This window comes from Triticum dicoccoides, chromosome 6A (genome assembly GCF_002162155.2).
Source record: "Triticum dicoccoides isolate Atlit2015 ecotype Zavitan chromosome 6A, WEW_v2.0, whole genome shotgun sequence".
NCBI classification, from domain to species: Eukaryota; Viridiplantae; Streptophyta; class Magnoliopsida; order Poales; family Poaceae; genus Triticum; species Triticum dicoccoides.
In genome coordinates this window covers 613,588,129-613,598,481 of record NC_041390.1, presented here as the reverse complement: position 1 = coordinate 613,598,481, position 10,353 = coordinate 613,588,129, and positions in this window count along the sequence as shown.

Below are 10,353 nucleotides of genomic sequence, written 5' to 3'. Positions count from 1 at the left end.
CGGTAACCTCCTGGTACTCCTGTAAAATACCGATTTCACCCGGAACACTTCCGATATCCAAACATAGGCTTCCAATATATCAATCTTTATGTCTCGACCATTTTGAGACTCCTCGTCATGTCCGTGATCACATCCGAGACTCCGAACTAACTTCGGTACATCAAAATTCATAAACTCATAATAACTGTCATCGTAACGTTAAGCGTGCGGACCCTACGGTTCGGGAATAATGCAGACATGACTGAGACACATCTCCGATCAATAACCAATAGCGGGACCTGGATGCCCATATTGGCTCCTACATATTCTACGAAGATCTTTATCGGTCAGACCGCATAACAACATACGTTGTTCCCTTTGTCATCGGTATGTTACTTGCCCGAGATTCGATCGTCGATATCCAATACCTAGTTCAATCTCATTACCGGCAAGTCTCTTTACTCGTTCCGTAATACATCATCTCGCAACTAACTCATTGGCTGCAATGCTTGCAAGGCTTATGTGATGTGCATTACCGAGAGGGCCCAGAGATACCTCTCCGACAATCGGAGTGACAAATCCTAATCTCGAAATACGCCAACCCAACATCTACCTTTGGATACACCTGTAGAGCTCCTTTATAATCACCCAGTTACGTTGTGACGTTTGGTAGCACACAAAGTGTTCCTCCGGTAAACGGGAGTTGCATAATCTCATAGTCATAGGAACATATTAAGTCATGAAGAAAGCAATAGCAACATACTAAACGATCGGGTGCTAAGCTAATGGAATGGGTCATGTCAAGCAGATCATTCAACTAATGATGTGACCTCGTTAATCAAATAACAACACTTTGTTCATGGTTAGGAAACATAACCATCTTTGATTAAAGAGCTAGTCAAGTAGAGGCATACTAGTGACACTAAGTTTGTCTATGTATTCACACATGTATTATGTTTCCGGTTAATACAATTCTAGCATGAATAATAAACATTTATCATGATATAAGGAAATAAATAATAACTTTATTATTGCCTCTAGGGCATATTTCCTTCAGTCTCCCACTTGCACTAGAGTCAATAATCTAGATTACACAGTAATGATTCTAACACCCATGGAGCCTTGGTGCTGATCATGTTTTGCTCGTGGAAGAGGCTTAGTCAATGGGTCTGCAACATTCAGATCTGTATGTATCTTGCAAATCTCTATGTCTCCCACCTGGACTAGATCCCGGATGGAATTGAAGCATCTCTTGATGTGCTTGGTCCTCTTGTGAAATCTGGATTCCTTTGCCAAGGAAATTGCACCAGTATTGTCACAAAAGATTTTCATTGGACCCGATGCACTAGGTATGACACCTAGATCGGATATGAACTCCTTCATCCAGACTCCTTCGTTCGCTGCTTCTGAAGCAGCTATGTACTCCGCTTCACATGTAGATCCCGCTACGACGTTTTGTTTAGAACTGCACCAACTGACAGCTCCACCGTTTAATGTAAACACGTATCCGGTTTGCGATTTAGAATCGTCCGGATCAGTGTCAAAGCTTGCATCAACGTAACCTTTTACGGTGAACTCTTTGTCACCTCCATATACGAGCAACATATCCTTAGTCCTTTTTAGGTATTTCAGGATGTTCTTGACCGCTGTCCAGTGATCCACTCCTGGATTACTTTGGTACCTCCCTGCCAAACTTATAGCAAGGCACACATCAGGTCTGGTACACAGCATTGCATACATGATAGAGCCTATGGCTGAAGCATAGGGAACATCTTTCATTTTCTCTCTATCTTCTGCAGTGGTCGGGCATTGAGTCTGACTCAACTTCACACCTTGTAACACAGGCAAGAACCCTTTCTTCGCTTGATCCATTTTGAACTTCTTCAAAATCTTGTCAAGGTATGTGCTTTGTGAAAGTCCAATTAAGCGTCTTGATCTATCTCTATAGATCTTTATGCCTAATATGTAAGCAGCTTCACCGAGGTCTTTCATTGAAAAACTCTTGTTCAAGTATCCCTTTATGCTATCCAGAAATTCTATATCATTTCCAATCAGTAATATGTCATCCACATATAATATCAGAAATGCTACAGAGCTCCCACTCACTTTCTTGTAAATACAGGCTTCACCGAAAGTCTGTATAAAACCAAATGCTTTGATCACACTATCAAAGCGTTTATTCCAACTCCGAGAGGCTTGCACCAGTCCATAAATGGATCGCTGGAGCTTGCACACTTTGTTAGCTCCCTCTGGATCGACAAAACCTTCTGGTTGCATCATATACAACTCTTCTTCCAGAAATCCATTCAGGAATGCAGTTTTGACATCCATCTGCCAAATTTCATAATCATAAAATGCGGCAATTGCTAACATGATTCGGACAGACTTAAGCATCGCTACGGGTGAGAAGGTCTCATCGTAGTCAACCCCTTGAACTTGTCGAAAACCTTTTGCGACAAGTCGAGCTTTGTAAACAGTAACATTACCATCAGCGTCAGTCTTCTTCTTGAAGATCCATTTATTTTCAATTGCTTGCCGATCATCGGGCAAGTCAACCAAAGTCTATACTTTGTTCTCATACATGGATCCCATCTCAGATTTCATGGCTTCAAGCCATTTTGTGGAATCTGGGCTCACCATCGCTTCTTCATAGTTCGTAGGTTCATCATGATCTAGCAGCATGATTTCCAGAACAGGATTACCGTACCACTCTGGTGCGGATCTCGCTCTGGTTGATCTACGAGGTTCAGTAGTATCTTGTCCTGAAGTTTCATGATCATCATCATTAGCTTCCTCACTAATTGGTATAGGTGTCGCAGAAACAGTTTTCTGTGATGTACTACTTTCCAATAAGGGAGCAGGTACAGTTACCTCGTCAAGTTCTACTTTCCTCCCACTCACTTCTTTCAAGAGAAACTCCTTCTCTAGAAAGGATCCATTCTTAGCAACAAATAACTTGCCTTCGGATCTGTGATAGAAGGTGTACCCAACAGTCTCCTTTGGGTATCCTATGAAGACACATTTCTCCGATTTGGGTTCGAGCTTATCAGGTTGAAGCTTTTTCACATAAGCATCGCAGCCCCAAACTTTAAGAAACGACAACTTTGGTTTCTTGCCAAACCACAGTTCATAAGGCGTCGTCTCAACGGATTTTGATGGTGCCCTATTTAACGTGAATGCGGCCGTCTCTAAAGCATAACCCCAAAACGATAGCGGTAAATCTGTAAGAGACATCATAGATCGCACCATATCTAATAAAGTACGATTACGACGTTCGGACACACCATTACGCTGTGGTGTTCCGGGTGGCGTGAGTTGCGAAACTATTCAACAATTTTTCAAATGTACACCAAACTTGTAACTCAAATATTCTCCTCCATGATCAGATAGTAGAAACTTTATTTTCTTGTTACGATGATTTTCAACTTCACTCTGAAATTCTTTGAACTTTTCAAATGTTTCAGACTTATGTTTCATTAAGTAGATATACCCATATCTGCTTAAATCATCTGTGAAGGTGAGAAAATAACGATATCCGCCACGAGGCTCAATATTCATCGGACCACATACATCTGTATGTATGATCTCCAACAAATCTGTTGCTCTCTCCATAGTACCGGAGAACGGTGTTTTAGTCATCTTGCCCATGAGGCACGGTTCGCAAGTACCAAGTGATTCATAATCAAGTGGTTCCAAAAGTCCATCAGTATGGAGTTTCTTCATGCGCTTTATACCGATATGACCTAAACGGCAGTGCCACAAATAAGTTGCACTGTCATTATCAACTCTGCATCTTTTGGCTTCAACATTATGAATATGTGTGTTACTACTATCGAGATTCATCAAAAATAGACCACTCCTCAAAGGTGCATGAACATAAAAGATATTACTCATATAAATAGAACAACCATTATTCTCTGATTTAAATGAATAACCGTCTCGCATCAAACAAGATCCAGATATAATGTTCATGCTCAACGCTGGCACCAAATAACAATTATTTAGGTCTAATATTAATCCCGAAGGTAGATGTAGAGGTAGCGTGCCGATCGCGATCACATCGACTTTGGAACCGTTTCGCACGCGCATCGTCACCTCGTCCTTCGCCAGTGTTCGCTTAATCCGTAGTCCCTGTTTCGAGTTGCAAATATTAGCAACAGAACTAGTATCAAATACCCAGGTGCTACTGCGAGCTCTAGTAAGGTACACACCAATAACATGTATATGACATATACCTTTGTTCACCTTGCCATCCTTCTTATCTGCCAAATACTTGGGACAGTTCCGCTTCCAGTGACCAGTTTGCTTGCAGTAGAAGCACTCAGTTTCAGGCTTAGGTCCTGACTTGGGTTTCTTCTCCTGAGCAGCAACTTGCTTGCCGTTCTTTTTGAAGTTCCCCTTCTTCTTCCCTTTGCCCTTTTTCTTGAAACTAGTGGCCTTGTTAACCATCAACACTTGATGCTCCTTCTTGATTTCTACCTCCGCAGCTTTCAGCATTGCGAAGAGCTCGTGAATAGTCTTGTTCATCCCTTGCATATTATAGTTCATCACGAAGCTCTTGTAGCTTGGTGGCAGTGATTGGAGAATTCTGTCAATGACGCAATCATCTGGAAGATTAACTCCCATCTGAATCAAGTGATTATTATACCCAGACATTTTGAGTATATGCTCACTGACAGAACTGTTCTCCTCCATCTTGCGGCTATAGAACTTATTGGAGACTTCATATCTCTCAATCCGGGCATTTGCTTGAAATATTAACTTCAACTCCTGGAACATCTCATATGCTCCATGACGTTCAAAACGTCATTGAAGTCCCGATTCTAAGCCGTAAAGCATGGCACACTGAACTATCGAGTAGTCATCAGCTTTGCTCTGCCAGACGTTCATAACATCTGGTGTTGCTCCAGCAGCAGGCCTGGCACCCAGCGGTGCTTCCAGGATGTAATTCTTCTGAGCAGCAATGAGGATAATCCTCAAGTTACGGACCCAGTCCGTGTAATTGCTACCATCATCTTTCAACTTTGCTTTCTCAAGGAACGCATTAAAATTCAACGGAACAACAGCACGAGCCATCTATCTACAATCAACATAAACAAGCAAGATACTATCAGGTACTAAGTTCATGATAAGTTTAAGTTCAATTAATCAAGTTACATAAGAACTCCCACTTAGATAGATATCCCTCTAATCCTCTAAGTGATCACGTGATCCAAATCAACTAAACCATAACCGATCATCATGTGAGATGGAGTAGTTTTCAATGGTGAACATCGTTTTATGTTGATCATATCTACTATATGATTCACGCTCGACCTTTCGGTCTCCGTGTTCCGAGGCCATATCTGCATATGCTAGGCTCGTCAAGTTTAACCTGAGTATTCTGCGTGTGCAAAAACTGGCTTGCACCCGTTGTAGATGGACGTAGAGCCTATCACACCCGATCATCACGTGGTGTCTGGGCACGACGAACTTTGGCAACGGTGCATACTCAGGGAGAACACTTCTTGATAATTTAGTGAGAGATCATCTTATAATGCTACCTTCAATCAAAGCAAGATAAGATGCATAAAAAGATAAACATCACATGAAATCAATATAAGTGATATGATATGGCCATCATCATCTTGTGCTTGTGATCTCCATCTCCGAAGCACCGTCATGATCACCATTTTCACCGGCGCGACACCTTGATCTCCATCGTAGCATCGTTGTCGTCTCGCCAATCTTATGCTTCCACGACTATCGCTACCGCTTAGTGATAAAGTAAAGCATTACATCGCAATTGCATTGCATACAATAAAGCGACAACCATATGGCTCCTGCCAGTTGCCGATAACTTGGTTACAAAACATGATCATCTCACACAATAAAATTCATCATCATGCCTTGACTATATCACATCACAACATGCCCTGCAAAAACAAGTTAGACGTCCTCTAATTTTTTGTTGCAAGTTTTACGTGGCTGCTACGGGCTTAAGCAAGAACCAATCTTACCTACGCATCAAAACCACAACGATATTTTGTCAAATAGACTCCGTTTTAACCTTTGCAAGGACCAGGCGTAGTCACACTCGGTTCAACTAAAGTTGGAGAGACAGTCGCCCGCAAGCCACCTATGTGCAAAGCACGTCGGGGGAACCGGTCTCGCGTAAGCGTACGCGTAATGTTGGTCCGGGTCGTCTCGTCCAACAATACCGTCGAACCAAAGTATGACATGCTGGTAGGCAGTATGACTTATATCGCCCACAACTCACTTGTGTTCTACTCGTGCATATAACATCAAACCATAAAACCTTGCTCTGATACCACTGTTTGGGAACATAGTAATTTCAAAAAATTTCCTATGCACACGCAAGATCATGGTAATGCATAGCAACGAGAGGGGAGAGTGTTGTCTACGTACCCACGCAGACCGACTGCGGAAGCGTTGACGCATCATAGAGGAAGAAGTCGTACGTCTTCCCAATCCGACCGATCCAAGCACCGTTACTCCGGCACCTCCGAGTTCTTAGCACACGTACAGCTCGATGACGCTCCCCGGGCTCCGATCCAGCAAAGCTTCGGGGATGAGTTCCGTTAGCACAATGGCGTGGTGACGATGATGATGTTCTACCGACGTAGGGCTTCGCCTAAGCACTCCAACAATATGATCGAGGTGGAATATGGTGGCAGGGGGCACCGCACACGGCTAAGGAACGATCACGTGGATCAACTTGTGTGTCTAGGGGTGCCCCTGCCTCTGTATATAAAGGAGCCAAGGGGAGGGGGGCTGGCCGGCCAAGGAGGGCGCGCCAAGGGAGTCCTACTCCCTCTCGGAGTAGGATTCCTCCCCCCAATCCTAGTTGGAGTAGGATTCACTGAGGGGGAAAGAAAGAGAGGGGGGCTGTCCACCTCTCCTTGTCCTAATAGGACTAGGGGAGGGTGGAGGCGCGCGGCCCATCTTGGGCTGCCCCTTCTCCTTTCCACTAAAGCCCATTAAGGCCCATTCAGCTCCCGGGGGGGGGGGGGTTCCGGTAACCTCCCGGTACTCCTGTAAAATACCGATTTCACCCGGAACACTTCCGATATCCAAACATAGGCTTCCAATATATCAATCTTTATGTCTCGACCATTTTGAGACTCCTCGTCATGTCCGTGATCACATCCGAGACTCCGAACTAACTTCGGTACATCAAAATTCATAAACTCATAATAACTGTCATCGTAACGTTAAGCGTGCGGACCCTACGGTTCGAGAATAATGCAGACATGACTGAGACACATCTCCGGTCAATAACCAATAGCAGGACCTGGATGCCCATATTGGCTCCTACATATTCTACGAAGATCTTTATCGGTCAGACCGCATAACAATATACGTTGTTCCCTTTGTCATCGGTATGTTACTTGCCCGAGATTCGATCGTCGGTATCCAATACCTAGTTCAATCTCGTTACCGGCAAGTCTCTTTACTCGTTCCGTAATACATCATCTCGCAACTAACTCATTGGCTGCAATGCTTGCAAGGCTTATGTGATGTGCATTACCGAGAGGGCCCAGAGATACCTCTCCGACAATCGGAGTGACAAATCCTAATCTCGAAATATGCCAACCCAACATCTACCTTTGGATACACCTGTAGAGCTCCTTTATAATCACCCAGTTACGTTGTGACGTTTGGTAGCACACAAAGTGTTCCTCCGGTAAACGGGAGTTGCATAATCTCATAGTCATAGGAACATATTAAGTCATGAAGAAAGCAATAGCAACATACTAAACGATCGGGTGCTAAGCTAATGGAATGGGTCATGTCAATCAGATCATTCAACTAATGATGTGACCTCGTTAATCAAATAACAACACTTTGTTCATGGTTAGGAAACATAACCATCTTTGATTAACGAGCTAGTCAAGTAGAGGCATACTAGTGAGACTAAGTTTGTCTATGTATTCACACATGTATTATGTTTCCGGTTAATACAATTCTAGCATGAATAATAAACATTTATCATGATATAAGGAAATAAATAATAACTTTATTATTGCCTCTAGGGCATATTTCCTTCACTGCCATCCTCTTAAGAGCAAAAGACTTGATTAATTGCTCTTTAACTGGCTTCTCCGGATCATCCTCTGGGGGTAGGGTGAAATTTGACTTCAGCTCAGTCCAAAGATCATTTTTCTACATATCATTGACATAAGACACCTCAGGGTCTTCTGTAGCCGGCTTAAACCATTGCTGGATGCTTATCGGGATCTTGTCCCTAACCAGAACCCCGCACTGAGCAACAAATGCGCTCTTTGTCCAGAGGGGTTCAATCGGTTGGCCATCGGGCGCGATTGCTATGATCTCTAACTTTTCATCCGAGCTCAACTTTTTCTTCGGGCCTCGTCTCTTTACCGAAGTTGTGCTCGATCTGGAGGGCTAGAAAAAAGAACAAAGACTTAATTAATATGTGTACATACCAAAACAATGAATGCATCAATCAGCTAGTCAGCACAGGCTTAACTAATATATATACCTGGACGGACTCGGTTCGGTCACCGGAGCCGTCATCATGGTCTCCTTCTTGCACCGGCATTGGGTCACCGGAGCCGTCCTCATGTTCTTCTTCTTGCACCGGCATTAGGTCACCGTAGCCAGCTTGTTCACCCTCTCCTTCCAGACCATCGGTGTCATTGAGAAACAACGAGACGGCATCACTTCCTTCTGCAATTATGTCCCTCAACAATGCTTCTTTTGCTTCGTCTCGGGCGGTGACCATAGTTTCTACAAATATTTACAGCATGGCAATTATTATTCAAACATGAAAGATGGATATATTAGTGCCAAACGTAGAACTAGCTACCTAATCATAGCAAGCTACCGGGAGGGGGTATATATCGACAACGACGACACTACATCTATGTCCCTCGACGACCCTCGTTCCCGATAAAAAAACAGGAAGAAGAAGAAAAAAAAGAGGAGAAGAAAGAATAGAGGAGAAGAACTCCTCTATTCTTTCTTCTCCTCTTTTTTTCTTCTTCCTCTTCTTTTTTTATCCTCTTCTTCCTCTCATGTTCGAGAGGATCGCCGAGGGGTCGGGAGGTTGCGTAGTGTCAAAGGATTCAACAAAACCATGTCTTCATCATTAGGCGAAAGTAACATGTGCATGATGGTACGAAGCTCTTCAAAGTTGTTCTGGAACGGAGTCCCAGATAGGATAATTCGCTTTTTGGTACAAAGTTCAGCAAGAGCCTTCCGAATATCGCTATTTGGAAGGCCTTTGCTGAATTCGTACCAAAAGGCGGATTATTCTATCCGGGACTCCATTCCAGAACAACTTTGCAGAACTTCGTACCAAAATGCCCTGGTTACTTCCGGCTAATGATGAAGGCATGGATTTCTTCAATACTTTGACACTAGGAAACCTCTCTCGACCCCTCGGCGATCCTCGACCCCTCGAACCCTCGACGACCCTGGAACCCTCGACCCCTAGACGACCCTGCTGGAACCCTCGACCCTCGACCCTATAGAACCCTCGAACCCTCGACCCTGAAACCCTCGACCCTTGACCCCTTAACGACCCTCTACCCTCTACCCTAGTTCCCGACCCTCGACCCCTCGGCGATCCTCGACACCCTCGTTCCCGATAAAAATTAAGAAGAAGAAGAAGAAGAAGAAGAAGAAGAAGAAGAAGAAGAAGAAGAAGAAGAAAATAGAGGAGAAGAAGAAAGGAATAGCTAGAGGAGAAGATCGAAGAAAAAAAGAAGAAAAAAAAGAGTAGAAGAAGAAAGGAATAGTGGAGAAGAAGAGAAAATAGAATATATTCTCTTCTTCTCCACTATTCCTTTCTTCTTCTCCTCTTCTTTTTCTTCTTTTTTATTCTTCTTATTTATTTCTCCTCTTCTTTTCCTCTCCTCTTCTTCTTTCTTTCCTCTTCTTATTTTCTTCTTTCCTATCCTTCTTTTTCTAAAATTGTAACTTTTTCATATATAAAACTTTTCTAAAATTGTAACTTTCTATATAAAACTTTCCTATCGGGAGGGGGAGAAGATCGAAGAAAAAAAAGAAGAAAAAAAGAGGAGAAGAAGAAAGGAATAGAGGAGAAGAAGAAAAAATAGAAAAAAAATTTCTATTTTTTCTTCTTCTCCTCTATTCCTTTCTTCTTCTCCTCTTCCTTTTCTTCCTCTCCTCTTCTTCTCCTTTTTCCTCTTCTTATTTTCCTTTTTCCTCTCCTAAATATATAAAACTTTTCTAAAAATGAAAGTAACCTAAAATGTACTAAATCAGAGAACATATATAGATAATCCTTTTCTAAATATTTAAACCTAACTTTTGCATATATACATTTTTATAAAGAAGAAAAATACAAAATACAAACATATATATGAAAAAAAATCTGAAAAG